We start from the raw sequence: 16,674 nt of genomic DNA, 5'->3' as shown, positions 1-16,674 counted from the left end.
GGAATTTATGCAAGAAAATTATATATATATATGATTTTGTAATAGATAAAATTAACTTGGTGATAGCATCCTAACATATCACTTAAGCATAACAATTATACATTATATATAAGTATATATTAATATGTTATATAATAAATGCTATCAATACTATATGTCTATATTGTCTAATTATATAATTGATAATTACATATCAATATATTATATAATTATAATATAAGGGATATGTTAGAGTTCTATCAGCAAGTTACTTTAATCTACTTTATTACTTTTAACACAATTGGAGGAAGAGTGGAAGACATCTGAATTAAAATGATTTCTGAGGTTGATTAATTTCTAGGAATATTTTCTAAGAAGGAACAAAATAACCAGATTTATGATACCCTTTGCACACTTATTTTTAGAATAATTCAAAATAGAGATTATGGCACAAATTGGGGTGAAAATGTAAAGCAATTACTTTCAATTTTGTCACCTTAATTATTTCCAGCGGAACAGAAATCCTTTCAGGGAGATGTGGGTTTGGAATTTTTAACAGTGTGTGAAAGTGCTTGATGCCCTGACAAGGTCACTTAAAATATGGGAGTTCAATGACGCAGCCCTCTCAGTGAAGACGAAGACCCGGCTACCCTACGGTGGCTGAGGAAAAACATGACAACAGAACAATAGACCCGCATGCTGGGAGGAGAAGTAATTTATTTTCCCTGTATTCTCTTTGCAGGATACCACACAGAGAGTCAAATGCATGTCCAGGCATGCATAAGGCAAGAGACTAGAAATTAATTTGCTGCCCCCATAGAACTTACAGTTACTGCATGCTAAGCTGCTGTGCTTATCTTTGGAAGTTCATCCTCGAAGGCTGAATAAAATTTCTGCTGTTCAGCTTTTTATATGAAGTAGTATACTGTTTGCTTAAAAATGGAAAGCTCATTTTATCAAGTATTCTTGCAAACGTGATTATGTTCTTCAGAACATTAGCTCTGCAACTATTTTTCAAATGAGTTTTTTTTATAGTTTGCACTGCTGACTTACTATCACCTCTCTGAAAGGGATTTTCTCAGCCGTTTTCACCTTCTGTCCATATCACGTTTCACTCTCCTGCAGGATTTAGAACTAAAGCCCAGTAGGCGAAGTGATTTAAGGGCAGGACAATGGGAAATGGGTGCCTTCTTTTTTTTACAAAGTCATGGTCCTGTACTTGTATCCAACTTTGTTTTGGGGGAAGCATATTTTTAATCTATGTTCTACTACGTGATGTAGTCACCTTTAAAAACATGAGGACAGATTAAATTTGTCCTCAGAATTCAGAATTTCTTTTCACAAAATTGAAAACCTTTGGTAAGTGTTGCAAAGTCCCAGTGTTCTTGGATGCTTAGGTTTGTGCCAGAGACATCACATTAAAGGGGGAGAAAATTCCCGCAGGGACCCCCCTTCCCGCTCTCCCCACCAACAACTCTCCTTGCTGTGAGTCTGCTCTAAAAGGGTCTACGACACCTACCCCTTCGACACACAAGAGAGTGCTGCTTTCCTACAAGGTGATTGACGGCAAGGAGACACCCAGCCAGGTTGACTGGTTTTTCAAAAGGGATAAAAGGAAAATCACGGAGATCTGTATGAAATGGGGTCTGTGGTAGAGGTGAGAGGAAGGTGAGGACAGGGGTCAATAAAGCTGTTGACGAACATGAAAAGGAGAGGACTTCAAAGAAGGCTGAAAGGACTTTGTAAGCTGGTAATGACTGTAGGAAGAAAAAAAAAAAAAAGACTAGATCGTCATAACCTCAACATTACAACACCAATAAAGAATTTCTCTGGCGTGGGTGTTTTCAATTTTTAAAGAGGTTTGAGATTATCAAAATATTTCTAAAAATCCAAACAGGTATTACCCTAGACCAGGGTTTCTCAATCTTGGCACTGTTGACATTTGGGGCCGGATAACTGTTTGTTGTGAGGGTGTGCTCTGTGCCTATGGACCGGGTAGCAGCACCCCAGGCCTCTACCCACTAGATGCCAGCAGTAGCCCCCGCCCTGAGGCATAACAACCAAAATGTCTCCAGACATTGCCAAATATTTTCTAGGGGTGCAAAATCACCCCTGGCTGAGAACCACTGGTTTTTAACCTTGGCTGCATAATAATACAGTAAACTATCAAAACACAAGTGCAGGCCCATTTCCTAAGATTGATGTTTAATCGGTCTCTGGTATGGCTCAGTCAATGGCATGTGTTTGAAGTTCCCAAAATGATGCTATTCAGTCTAATAAATCTAATCATCAGTTTAGGAAACAATCACTGAATGCCTACTACGTGCCCAGCATTGCCTTAGATCATGAGAGTACAAAGATGAATGAGACATTGTCCTTAGCCTCGAGGGGCTTAGGATCTAGTGAAGAGATGAACACACAGTAGATACTTTCCCAAGAGGTACTCAATTTCCTTAAAGTTAAATGTTCAGGACACTCTGTCAGCACAGAGGAGGAACTGGTAGCCTAATGGCACAATGTTTGAGATATCACTACCTTTCCACCAGAACTGCTAAAATTCAAAAGCAGCAACATTCAGGAAGTAAAGCAACTGGAGCTCACATACATAGCAGTTTCACTACCGTATACATGTACCTATATATGTACACTTGTACACCTACACACACACACACCAGAAATGCACACGTGGATTGGAACGGTCACAGCATGTAGGAGATGCTCTCAGTTCCTCTCCCAAATCCCCTTAGCACTCTGTTCTCATACATGTCAAGGGCTTCCTAATCTGTGACTCTCTGCCAGGGAGCTTTCTCTGGCCACAGGGCCATGCTGTGCCTTACCTAGAGCAGCTGAAAGGGCCTGAAGTTACAATCCCTGGAGCAGCCATCAACCAATGACAAATAAGAACTGTTCCATCCAAGCTAGCGAGTAGCTGTGGTATTCTGTCCCAACCCCCATTCCATGCTCTCGCCCAAAGGACCCCAGGGAGAATGAGGCCCACCGGCGCTCATCCACATACTCTGTATTGGATTCATTCCTGTCTATATCTCATTTCTCCATTTCCCTATAAACTCCTAAATCAACTATTTGAACCCAAATCTAGTCTTAAGGTTTACTTCTGGGATAACCCAGCTAAAGATGCAGCATTATTCACATAAGCTAAAGACTTAAAAAAGAAAAAAAAAAAAAAAATACACGTCCATCAACAGAAGCACGGCTAAATAAATTGTGGCACATCTATATACTAAAATGCTATAGAGCAATAAAAGTAAACCAAATATACCTTAACACTGCTTGAATGAATCTCACCCAACTTAATTTAGAGCAAAAGATATTAGAAATAACATAATCCATACTTTATGATTACTACATTAATCTAAAGTTTAATATCAGGTAACACTTGTTCATGGTCCTAAAAGGTATGATGGTGGTCATTTTTGGGAAGAAGAAAGGGTAGAACAGGAACAAGGGGACTGGTAATGTTCCCTTTCCTAACATCCATAATGTTACATAGGAGTTTTCACTTTGTGATAATTCTCTTATTTCTACCTTTTTTCTGTATATGTATTTCCATTCAAAGTTTTTAAAAATCTCATCATAGGGCAATGCAAGAAAAGCAGTAGACTATGTAATGGAGATCACGACTTGGGAAAGAAAGAGTAGAAAAAGATGTGATAGTTACATTAGCTCACATTAAAGAGGGTCCCTAACTAAAGATTCAGGGGCCACCGTGAACCTTCCAGCTAAAAGGAAAAAAATAAGCAAAGGCAGGACCTAAGCCTACTCCCTGAATTGGGGTTGAGGGAGATTGGAATCTCACTAATTTCCACTCACTGCTATTTTCTCCGTGTCTTGCCTCCACACTCTTCATTCTTAGTCTAAGAGTAGATTGTTCCTTTCTGAGCTGCCTTGAGTGCTGAACATTTTAGCCATAATATGTAGATTCTAGGTAGGGAAACCAGTAAAATACAAAATGAAGCATCAGAAGTGTTATCTGTGCTAACTTTTCAGAAGAACTGAAGAGAGGTCTTTACGAAAGTCTTAACACCCTAAAACATGACTGTTCTTTCGATAGCTTTTCTAGAACACTCACTCTTGCTCACACCTTAGGTACTTACCGAGCATTTTTCATGTGTGAGACAGCACCTCAGACATCCTGATGGTGGTCTGCCCCAGCAGCTACTCTCAGTTGATATATAACCATGGAAATGCTTCAGCAATTGTGTTCCTAATCAGTAGGTAAATTAATTACAGATAGCCGAGGATTCATTTTTATTCTTTCCTGTCTGCCTGCCGCATGATGTTTGTAAAAGATTCTGTTGGCTCTAGCCAAAGGATTTTGATTTCTTCACCCCTTGACCCCTAACAAGGTCTTTCAAAGGAAAAGCCATTTTCTGTCTTCTCATCTATGCCTTTATTCCAATCCATCAAAATAGTTCACGGAAATTTCAGTGACGGCCTGGTTGTAAAATTGGAGCCATGTTGCTGCTGGTAGCTTTTGCAATCTTCATTAGTATTTATGGATGTGAACCCAAGCAGCGGCAGCTATATTGCCATTACTGAGAGCCTACTAAGAGCCACATTACTGTCCTACCTTAATTGGACTTCTGTCTGAGAGGAAAAAATAACTGATTTAATTTTCTCCTGCTATTGACCTATGATATTTGTAAGGCATAGACTTGCCTTGTCTCTATGAAATGAGCCCTAGGAGGGCTGGTCACCTTGGTACAAAACTTCTCGAATAAATCCATTTGAAACTGGGGTCAGAACTAATTGGTTGATGAGCTAAACTGAGAAGTCATTCTCCTGACTCGAGGCCAGATCAGGTTCCTTCTGTAAAATGAGGACCTGATTTTGAGGCACTAGGGGCAGTGAAGCAGATTTTGGAGAAGGTTCTAAGTCTTTGTGGAAAAAAAAAAAAAAGCCTCCGCCATCTTTCCAGTTCTTCCCCCCACCCCTTTAGTTTGGGTTTTTTCGTGCTGTTACAACAACAACAAAGGTGAAGTGATTTACTTTTCCATGTTGAGTGACGCTTGCTCCCTTGGGGAGATTCTACTGGAGAAATAGGAAACCCCAGAGCTTTCTGTACAGCTCAGCTCCAGAGAACCATGCTCCCGGTTCACTGGACTTGAACTATTTCCCAGATGAGTCATCTGACTCAGAGGCAATGCTAAGCGCATCAGGAAGGCGACAGGATCAATACTTTCACGCTGCTCTGTCACTTCAAGTCACCCCAGCAGCACCTGAGAAAGAGCTTGGTTTTCCTACCTGCCACTCGGGCCGGTCGTGTTTGGATCAGCGTTCAGGTACAGGATGACTATTCTCCGTTGTGAAATATTTGACCGACGTGGTTTACCTTTTTCTTCTAGGTTCTCCTTTCATTCTTTTTCCTTCTAAGTATAGACATAGCAGCCCTTTATTCCAAACTACAGATCAGGACACTTCTGCTGACAATGGATTTTTGTTTAAAATTTGTAATGTGTTCATTTGAAATACTTTAATGTGCTTTCTTGATTTAAACGATTTAGACACTAGACCACATTTTGTTAGATATTTAACAAGACAAAGTTAGTAAGGGGAAAATTTATATTAAGAAACAAAACTCCACCAAAGGACTATTTGCTTGTTCACCACCCACTTGTCAAGCACTTGTCATAATATTTGTAGCAGTATCATTTTCCTAATTTATTTACTTTGCAAGCTGAACTAGCTCAATTATTCTTTGTACTTTTTTCAACTTTATAATTTATTTTTATCAAAAGTACATAATTTTTTTATGTGACTTTGACAAGCTTATAAGAAAGAGCAATAGTCTCTTGTCACCCTTTCCCAGGCCAAGTTCATTCAATTATTTACTTTGACTCTTTTGATAATGTCCTCCATTTTCTCTTTCTGTCTTTCTCAAAGGTCTGTTGGTTGCCTGTTGAAATTCCACAGAATGTTCTCAATTTTTTGTTTTATTTTCTACTTTCCTTCTCAGCATTTTTGTCAAATTTTAAGAGTTTTCTCAAATTTAACTTTCAATTCTTATACTGAATTTCTATTTCTGCTTTCCAAAAGTTCATTCTTGTTCTCTGAATGCTCCTTTTTAAGAATAGACTGTACCTATCTCATACACGCAGCATCTTTTCTTATCTCTCTGAGCTCATTATTGTTTTAAAGCTTTCGTCTTTTGCTCCCTTCACTGCCTCTATTCTATCCAAGTTTCCTTTTCTGACTGTTTCAGTCTTTCTCTTTCAGGTTGGAAGTTTACTCAAATATTGGTGATCCTTGACTGTAAATGTATGTTCTCCTTTATTATTATTTTATTTTGAATAGTTAATAAAATCATATGCTTCAAAACGCAAAAAATATATAAAAGAATTTGGTAAAAATTTCCCTCCCATCTTTGCCATGCATCTGCTCGCTTCGCATCTCTTGCCATTGATAACCACTATCCCTGGGCATCCTTCCAGAGTTCCTTTATGCATAGAAGAGAAAAAACAGTAGATTCTTCTGTTTTCTCCATTTACATAAAAGATAGCATATTAAATGTTAAATTAACTGTATTATACTTTGTTTTACAGATAATCGTGTGACTTTTAGATTTTTTTATACCTTCAAAATATGTGCAACATAGAACACTTCCTCATTTCTCTTCAGAGCTGTATAGTATTCCTTGTCTTCAGGTAAACTAGGTCTATTTATGGATATCTCATACAACTCCACTGGTTCATTTCCATGCATTCATGAGTCAGGACCACACTGTTTTAATGATCGAGGCATTATAATATGTATTAATATCTGGTAGTGCTAATGCTCCCTCACTGCTCTACTTTTTCCTAGCTATTCTTAATGAATTATTTTTCCATATGAACTTTGAGGTCAACTTTTTTTGTTTTTACAAAAAGTTGGAATTTTTATTGAAATTTATTATTTATATATTATTACTATCATCATTATTATTATTAAAATCAACTAAGAGAGAATCAAATACTATCCAAGAACATGGTATGTCTTTTCACTGATTCCAGCATTAGTGTTCACACAGGTCTTTCACTTATTTTGTTAAATTTATCCTGAGGGTTTTTTTGTTTGTTTTTGATGCCATTTAAGTGGAATGTTTTCTTTCTGATTATAATTTGTATATATAAACTATTTTTTCCAATATATCTTAGCAAATCTCTTAGGAATTCATTGTATCAACAGAAGCAATTGATCATTACTACATTCCCAGTCCCCACATGGGAGAGTCAGGAGAAATAAATCTTGCAGCATTAGTCCCCTAAAATGACAATATTAATTAATATATTTTATTTGTGTTTGGAATAGTATATCCTCAAATTTTAATTTTTAAATATTTTTATTATGAAATGCTAAACCATACAAAGAATATACTTAACTCAGGGCAATTTATGAAGCACAACAATAAAATAATCATCCATGAAAAACACCCCATCCAAACAAGAAACAGAATATAATAAATTGGTATCCAACTTTGTGCTCTTCCTTATCCCATCCTTTGCATACCACCACTCCATCCCATATGCACTATCCTGAATTTTGTCATTATCATTCATTTAGTTTATTCACTACCATTCATTTATCACTTCTGTATGTATTCCCAAATGATATGTTTAGGTGTGTTTATCTTACAACTTAGTGTTCTTTATCTTAGAACTTTATGAAAGTGGAGTTACATTGTCTTTTCACACATTATTGCTTTTAAAATACATTTATCTGTTGTTAGTTTAATTTCACAACAATATAATATTGTTAATAATCCACAAAATAATTTGTGATTGCTGTTGGAAACTGGTGTTGATTCCAGTTTTTTTTTTTCACTTATATACAGTACTACCAACATTCATTTACATGTTCCTGGTACATATGTGCAAGAATTGCACAATGTGACAAAACGTTCATGATTCGTTAATTCTAGGTGATTCCAATGCAATCATGTGCATTATACTTTTCTTTCATCATTACTGTAGGTTTGAAATTTTTCAAAATAAAAAGGTCAGAAAGTAGTTGACCTAGCAATCCCACTCCTGGGTATATATCCAACAAAACCTAAAACACTAATTTGAGCCCCAATGTTCATAGCAGCATTATTTACAATAGCAAAGACATAAACAACCTAAGTGTCCATCAACAGATGAATGGATAAAGAAGCTGTGGTATATATATATACAATGGAATACTAGTCAGCCATAAAAAAGAATGAAATTTTGCCATTTGTAGCAACATGTATGCACTTGGAGGGCATTACACTAAATGAAATAAGTCAGACAGAGAAAGACAAATACTGTATGATATCACTTATATGTGAAATCTTAAAAAATACAGCAAACTAGTGAATATAACATAAAAGAAGCAGACTCACAGAGAGAACAAACTAGTGGTTACCAAGGGGGGAGGGGCAAAATAGGGGTGGGGTGTGGGAGGTACATACTATTGGGTATAAGACAGACTTAAGGATGTGTTGTACAACACAGGGAATATAGCCAATATTTGTAATAACTAACTGGAAAGTAACATGTAAAAATTGTATGAAAACAAAAAATTAAAACCTAAAAATAAAAAATAAAATAAAATAAAATTGCCACTAACAACAACAAAAAAAAAGGTAGGAAGGAAAAAAAACTGATGAAAGTCTACCTATATTCTGCCCCCACTGATTTAAAATAGCCTACAGAGCAACAGCCAGCTCTACCCACCACCAGTCCCTCCCATCAGGAAACTTGCACAAGCCTCTTAGATAGCCTCATCCACCAGAGGGCAGACAGCAGAAGCAAGAAGAACTACAATCCTGCAGCCTGTGGAACAAAACCAGATTCACAGAAAGACAGAAAAATGAAAAGGCAGAGGGCTATGTACCAGATGAAGGAACAAGATAAAACCCCAGAAAAACAACTAAATGAAGTGGAGATAGGCAGCCTTCCAGAAAAAGAATTCAGAATAATGATAGTGAAGATGATCCAGGACCTTGGAAAAAGAATGAAGGCAAAGATCGAGAAGATGCAAGAAATTATTAACAAAGATCTAAAAGAATTAAAGAACAAACAAACAGAGATGAACAATACAATAACTGAAATGAAAACTACACTAGAAGGAATCAATAGCAGAATAACTGAGGCAAAAGAAGGGATAAGTGACCTGGAAGACAGAATGGTGGAATTCACTGCCACAGAACAGAATAAAGAAAAAAGAATGAAAAGAAATGAAGACAACTTAAGAGATCTCTGGGACAACATTAAATGCAACAACATTCACATTATAGGGGTTCCAGAAGGAGAAGAGAGAGAGAAAAGACCCGAGAAAATATCTGAAGAGATTATAGTCGAAAACTTCCCTAACGTGGGAAAGGAAATAGCCACCCAAGTCCAGGAAGTGCAGAGAGTCCCATACAGGATAAACCCAAGGAAAAACACGCTGAGACACATAGTAATCAAATGGGCAAAAATTAAAGACAAAGAAAAATTATTGAAAGCAACAGGGGAAAAATGACAAATAACATACAAGGGAACTCCCATAAGGTTAACAGCTGATTTCTCAGCAGAAACTCTACAAGCCAGAAGGGAGTGGCATGATATAGTTAAAGTGATGAAAGGGCAGAACCTACAACCAAGATTACTCTACCCAGCAAGGATCTCATTCAGATTCGATGGAGAAATCAAAAGCTTTACAGACAAGCAAAAGCTAAGAGAATGCAGCACCACCAAACCAGCTATACAAAAAATGCTAAAGGAACTTCTCTAAGTGGGAAACACAAGAGGAGAAAAGGATCTACAAAAACAAACCCAAAACTGTTCAGAAAATGGTAACTGAACATACATATTGATAATTACCTTAAATGTGAATGGATTAAATGCTCCAACAAAAAGACACAGGTTCGCTGCATGGGTACAAAAACAAGACCCATATATATGCTGTCTACAAGAGACCCACTTCAGACCCAGGGACACATACAGACTAAAAGTGAGGGGATGAAAAAAAGATATTCCATGCAAATGGAAATCAAAAGAAAGCTGGAGTAGAAATATTCATATCAGATAAAATAGACTTTAAAATAAAGAATGCTACAGGAGACAAGGAAGGACACTACAGAATGATCAAGGGATCAATCCAAGAAGAAGATATAACAACTATAAATATATATGCACCCAACATAGGAGCACCTCAATACATAAGGCAACTGCTAACAGCTATAAAAGAGGAAATTGACAGTAGCACAGTAATAGTGGGGGACTTTAACACCTCACTTACACTAATGGACAGATCATCCAAACAGAAAATTAATAAGGAAACACAGCTATAAATGACACAATAGACCAGATAGATTTAATTGATATTTATAGAACATTCCATCCAAAAACAGCAGATTACACTTTCTTCTCAAGTGCACATGGAACATTCTCCAGGATAGATCACACCTTGGGTCACAAATCCAGCCTCAGTAAATTTAAGAAAACTGAAATCATTTCAAGCATCTTTTCTGACCAAAACACTATGAGATTAGAAATCAATTACAGGGAAGAAAACGTAAAAAACACAAACACATGGAGGCTAAACAATATGTTACTAAATAATCAAGAGATCACTGAAGAAATCAAAGAGGAAATCAAAAAATACCTACAGACAAATGACAATGAAAACACGACGATCCAAAACCTATGGGATGCAGCAAAAGCAGTTCTAAGAGACATGTTTATAGCAATACAAGCCTACCTCAAGAAACAAGAAAAATCTCAAATAAACAATCTAACCTTATACCTAAAGGAACTAGAGAAAGAAGAACAAACAAAACCCAAAGTTAGCAGAAGGAAAGAAATCATAAAGATCAGAGCAGAAATAAATGAAATAGAAACAAAGAAAACAATAGCAAAGATCAATAAAACTAAAAGCTGGTTCTTTGAGAAGATAAACAAAATTGATAAACCATTAGCCAGACTCATCAAGAAAAAGAGGGAGAGGACTCAAATCAACAAAATTAGAAATGGAAAAGGAGAAGTTACAACAGACACCACAGAAATACAAAGCATCTTAAGAGACTACTACAAGCAACTCTATGCCAATAAAATGGACAACCTGGAAGAAATGGACAAATTCTTTAAAAGGTATAACCTTCTTAAACTGAACCAGGAAGAAATAGAAAATATGAACAGACCAATCAGAAGTAATGAAATTGAAACTGTGATTAAAAATCTTCCAACAAACAAAAGTCCAGGACCAGATGGCTTCACAGGTGAATTCTATCAAACATTTAGAGAAGAGCTAACACCCATCCTTTTCAAACTCTTCCAAAAAATTGCAGAGGAAGGAACACTCCCAAACTCATTCTATGAGGCCACCATCATCCTGATACCAAAACCAGACAAAGATACTACAAAAAAAGAAAATTATGGACCAATATCACTGATGAATATAGATGCCAAAATCCTCAACAAAATACTAGCAAACAGGATCCAACAACACATTAAAAGAATCATACACCATGATCAAGTGGGATTTATCACAGGGATGCAAGGATTCTTCACTACATGCAAATCAATCAATGTGATACACCATATTAACAAATTGAAGAAGAAAAACCATATGATCACCTCAATAGATGCAGAAAAAGCTTTTGACAAAATTCAACACCCACTTATGATAAAAACTCTCCAGAAAGTGGGCATAGAGGGAAACCACCTCAAAATAATAAAGGCCATATACGACAAACCCACAGAAAACATCATTCTCAATGGTGAAAAACTGAAAGCATTTCCTCTAAGATCAGGAACAAGAGAAGGATGTCCACTCTCACCACTATTATTCAACATAGTTTTGGAAGTCCTAGCCACGGCAATCAGAGAAGAAAAAGAAATAAAAGGAATACAAATTGGAAAAGAAGAAGTAAAAGTGTCACTGTTTGCAGATGACATGATACTATACATAGAGAATCCTAAAAATGCCACCAGAAAACTACTAGAGCTAATCCATGAATTTGGTAAAGTTGCGGGATACAAATAAATGCACAGAAATCTCTTGCATTACTATACACTAATGATGAAAAATCTGAAAGAGAAATTAAGGAAATACTCCCATTTACCACTGCAACAAAAAGAATAAAATACCTAGGAATAAACCTACCTAGGGAGACAAAAGACCGGTATGCAGAAAACTATAAGACACTGATGAAAGAAATTAACGATGATACAAACAGATGGAGAGATATACCATGTTCTTGGATTGGAAGAATCAATATTGTGAAAATGACTATACTACCCAAAGCAATCTACAGATTCAATGCAATCCCTATCAAATTACCAATAGCATTTTTTAAGGAACTAGAACAAAAAATCTTAAAATTTGTATGGAGACACAAAAGACCCCGAATAGCCAAAGCAGTCTTGAGAAAGAAAAACGGAGCTGGAGGAATCAGACTCCCTGACTTCAGACTATACTACAAAGCTACAGTAATCAAGATAATATGGTACTGGCACAAAAACAGAAATATAGATCAATGGAACAGGATAGAAAGCCCAGAGATAAACCCACACACCTATGGTCAACTAATCAATGACAAAGGAGGCAAGGATATACAATGGAGAAAAGACAGTCTCTTCAATAAGTGGTGCTGGGAAAACTGGACAGTTACATGTAAAAGAATGAAATTAGAACACTCCCTAACACCATACACAAAAATAAACTCAAAATAGATTAGAGACCTAAATGTAAGACCAGACACTATAAAACTCTTAGAGGAAAACATAGGAAGAACACTCTTTGACATGAATCACAGCAAGATCTTTTTTGATCCACCTCCTAGAGTAATGGAAATAAAAACAAAAATAAACAAATGGGACCTAATGAAAGTTAAAAGCTTTTGTACAGCAAAGGAAACTGTAAACAAGAGGAAAAGACAACCCTCAGAATGGGAGAAAATGTTTGCAAATGAATCAATGGACAAAGGATTAATCTCCAAAATATATAAACAGCTCATGCTGCTCAATATTAAAAAAACAAACAACCCAATCCAAAAATGGGCAGAAGACCTAAACAGACATTTCTCCAAACAAGACCTACACATGGCCAAGAAGCACATGAAAAGCTGCTCAACATCACTAATTATTAGAGAAATGCAAATCAAAACTACAATGAGGTATCACCTCACACCAGTTAGAATGGGCATCATCAGAAAATCTACAAACAACAAATGCTGGAGAGGGTGTGGAGAAAAGGGAACCCCCTTGCACTGTTGGTGGGAATGTAAATTGATACAGCCAGTATGGAGAACAGTATGGAGGTTCCTTAAAAAACTAAAAATAGAATTACCATATGATCCAGCAATCCCACTACTGGGCATATACCCAGAGAAAACCATAATTCAAAAAGATACATGCACCCCAATGTTCATTGCAGCACTATTTACAATAGCCAGGTCGTGGAAGCAACCTAAATGCCCACTGACAGACGAATGGATAAAGAAGATGTGGTACATATATACAATGGAATATTAGCCATAAAAAGGAACGAAATTGGGTCACTTGTAGAGACGTGGATGGATCTAGAGACTGTCATACAGAGTGAAGTAAATCAGAAAGAGAAAAACAAATATTGTATATTAATGCATATATGTGGAACATAGAAAAATGGTACAGATGACCCAGTCTGCAGGGCAGAAATTGAGACACAGATGTAGAGAACAAACGTATGGACACCAAGGGGGAAAATTGGCGGTGGGTGTGGGGTGGTGGTGTGATGAATTGGGCGACTGGGATTGACATGTATACACTAATATGTATAAAATGGATAACTAATAAGAACTTGCTGTATGAAAAATAAATAAAGTAAAATTCAAAAAAATTTTTAAAAAATAGCCTAATGAAAAATAGTGGCTATAAATGACCCAATTTCATTCCTTTCTATGGCTGAGTAATATTCCATTGTATATATGTACCACATCTTCTTTATCCATTCATCTGTCAATGGGCATTAGTTTGCTTCCACATCCTGGCTATTGTGAATAGTGCTGCAATGAACATTGGGGTACATGTGTCTTTTTGAATTATGGTTTTCTCAGGGTATTGGGTCATTTGTAGAGATGTGGATGGACCTAGAGTCTGTTATACAGAGTGAAGTCAGAAAGAGAAAATCAAACGTTTATTGATGCATATATGTGGAATCTAGAAAAATGGTACAGATGAACCTATTTGCAGGGCAGGAACAGAGACGCAGACATAGAGAACGGAAGAGTGGACACAGGAGGGGAAGGGGAGAGTGGGATGAATTGGGAGATTAGGATTAACATATATACACTGCCATGTGTACAATAGATAGTTAATGGGAACCTGCTGTATAGCACAGGGAGCTCAGCTCTGTGCTCTGTGATGACGTAGATGGGTGGGAAGGAGGTGGGGGGAGGGAGGTCCAAGAGGAGGGGATATATGTATACATATAGCTGATTCACTTCTTTGTACAACAGAAACTAACACAACATTGTAAAGCAATTGTACTCCAATTTTTAAAAAGTGCCTATATTTTGTAAAAGCCAGAGCTAAAGTACTCATTTAGGCTCTTTAAAAAACCTAACAACACTCTGTATATTCAAACGATTAAGAAAAAAATGGGAATTGAAATATTATTACCAGATTTTCATGAGTAGGAATCAATAACAGAATTCTTATGTTACATCAAGCTAAGTTTGTTTATTCTATGCTTAGAAAAGAGGCATTAAAAATTTCAGGTATTCCTTTTACATGTTACAAATAAGGAAAATGTTGACTATTTTAAAACATTTTACATCAAGTGTTAAGACCCTAGATGTGTTATTAGTTTTGTTATTCTCAACTAGGCCACCAGTCTGTTCCAATATTCAGTTAATGATATCAGATGATTTCTGAAAAAGATTTATAAAAGGAATGTTTTACATCTTTAGTGTTTATATTATTAGCTCACATGCCAACAATCTTATCAATAACCCTCTCCGGCTCAGATTACACAAAACAACCAGTTTTCTCACCTTTCAAATATGTTATTTTTAAGAAACTTTACATTCAAGAATAGCTGTGCAAATAGTGAAATATTTAAAGCTATAAAACATATTTATTTTACAAATCTTTTCCAGAATGACCTAATAACATCCACTGAACACTGGTGGAGATTGACTGTGTAGTTGAGAATAAAAAAATTAATAACACATCTGAGGTTCTTATACTTGATGTAAACTATGTTATAATATTCAACATTTTATTTATTTGTAACATGTGAAAGGAGTCTCTAAAATTTTTAATGAAATTTTTCTAAGCATGGACTAAATAAATTTAGCTTTATGTGATCTAAGAATTGTGATATTGATTCCTACTCCTGAAAATATAGCAATAATATTTCAACTCCTATGTTCATTTGTTCTAACATATTAAAACATAGTCTAAAGCTGTAGTAGTTGCAAAAAAGATCATACTGCTGTGGAAAGAGATCAAGAGAAACAACAAATAACAGAGAAAGGAATTATCCCACAATTTAATATCTGGCAAATGTTATAAACCAGTAGAAAATGATCAATTTATTTAGCATTTTTACATTTATTTATAATTTGTATTTATATTATAATTTGTTGATTAGGAAACAGAGTCAGAAATGTTAACTTGCCTAAGGACATACAACTATTAAAAGGCAGAGATGAGAATCACGCATAGTCCATCTAAATCCAAAATCATGCCCTCATCTACGACTACAGTGTGTCTCGCTATGAACTTGAAGCCAATCCCCAACTGCAGTACAGACACACACAGACATAGGTGATGGGTTTGAAGAATGTGGCAGAAAGCTAGGTGAAGTTTAGGAAAGTCAAATGTAAGTGAGATAACAAGATCACTAAAAGAAAATAAATCATAATAAGTGAGGAATAAATGTGGCATATTCAATTACATTTGCTAACAGACTTTATATATGGTACAACACATTACTGGAAACACCAAGCCTGACACTCTAGGGGCATCTATGCATCCTACGTAGGCAAGAGCTATTAGGTGAAATGTGAGGTTTTCTTTCACCAAGGACCCAAGCAACTCATTGAGGGACCCTTTCCTCCATAAAATATCTAGACCCAAGAAGAGTAAGCTGTTTCCCGCTGGCTGGAACAACATGAGCCCCAGAGAAGACAGAACGGAGCTCAGGGAGGAGGCAGTAAAGACAGCAAAGACCTGCAGAGTAAGAGACTGCAGTGTCCTCCAAATTCCCCTTTCTCATCCATAGCTGTAGTTGGGCACATCAGCTAAGCCACATTTCCCAGCCGCTCTCGAAGTTGGGTGTGACCCAGTAACTAATTTCTAGTCAATAAATGTGAATAAAAGCACGTGCCACTTCCAGGTTTATACTTTTAGGAAGCAGGTGTACCTAATTCATACTCTTTTTCTCCTTCCACTGCATGGATGCCGATGAGGAGGCCCTAGGAATTGGTACAGCTTCAAGATGGAAGGAACCTGGGTTCCTGAATCACTGTGTGGAGGAGAGATAGCCACTGACCAAGACCTTAGCCTACTGCACAAGGGAGAAATAAACTTCCATTGTGTTTGAGCCCTTAAACAATTTGGGGTCTATTTTCCAACAGAGGCAAGCCTACCCTGACTAATAAAGTTTGTCTATGCATCAGAGACATCAGCCTCATTCTTCTACATTTAAGGAAAGAGTAAAGGTCGGCAGTGTGAAATAGTAGGCACAGAGTAGACCAGA

General features: G+C 36.6%; 1 protein-coding gene across 1 annotated transcript in view; it reads left to right on the top strand.

Moving 5' to 3' along the window:
• Positions 1-16,674, top strand: part of GRM3 (glutamate metabotropic receptor 3) — a 235,593-nt gene that overhangs the window by 191,596 nt on the left and 27,323 nt on the right. The window lies entirely within an intron of this gene.

The sequence above is a fragment of the Balaenoptera musculus genome, chromosome 9, assembly GCF_009873245.2.
Source record: "Balaenoptera musculus isolate JJ_BM4_2016_0621 chromosome 9, mBalMus1.pri.v3, whole genome shotgun sequence".
Classification (NCBI taxonomy): Eukaryota; Metazoa; Chordata; class Mammalia; order Artiodactyla; family Balaenopteridae; genus Balaenoptera; species Balaenoptera musculus.
This window is presented reverse-complemented; position numbering and strand designations above follow the sequence as displayed.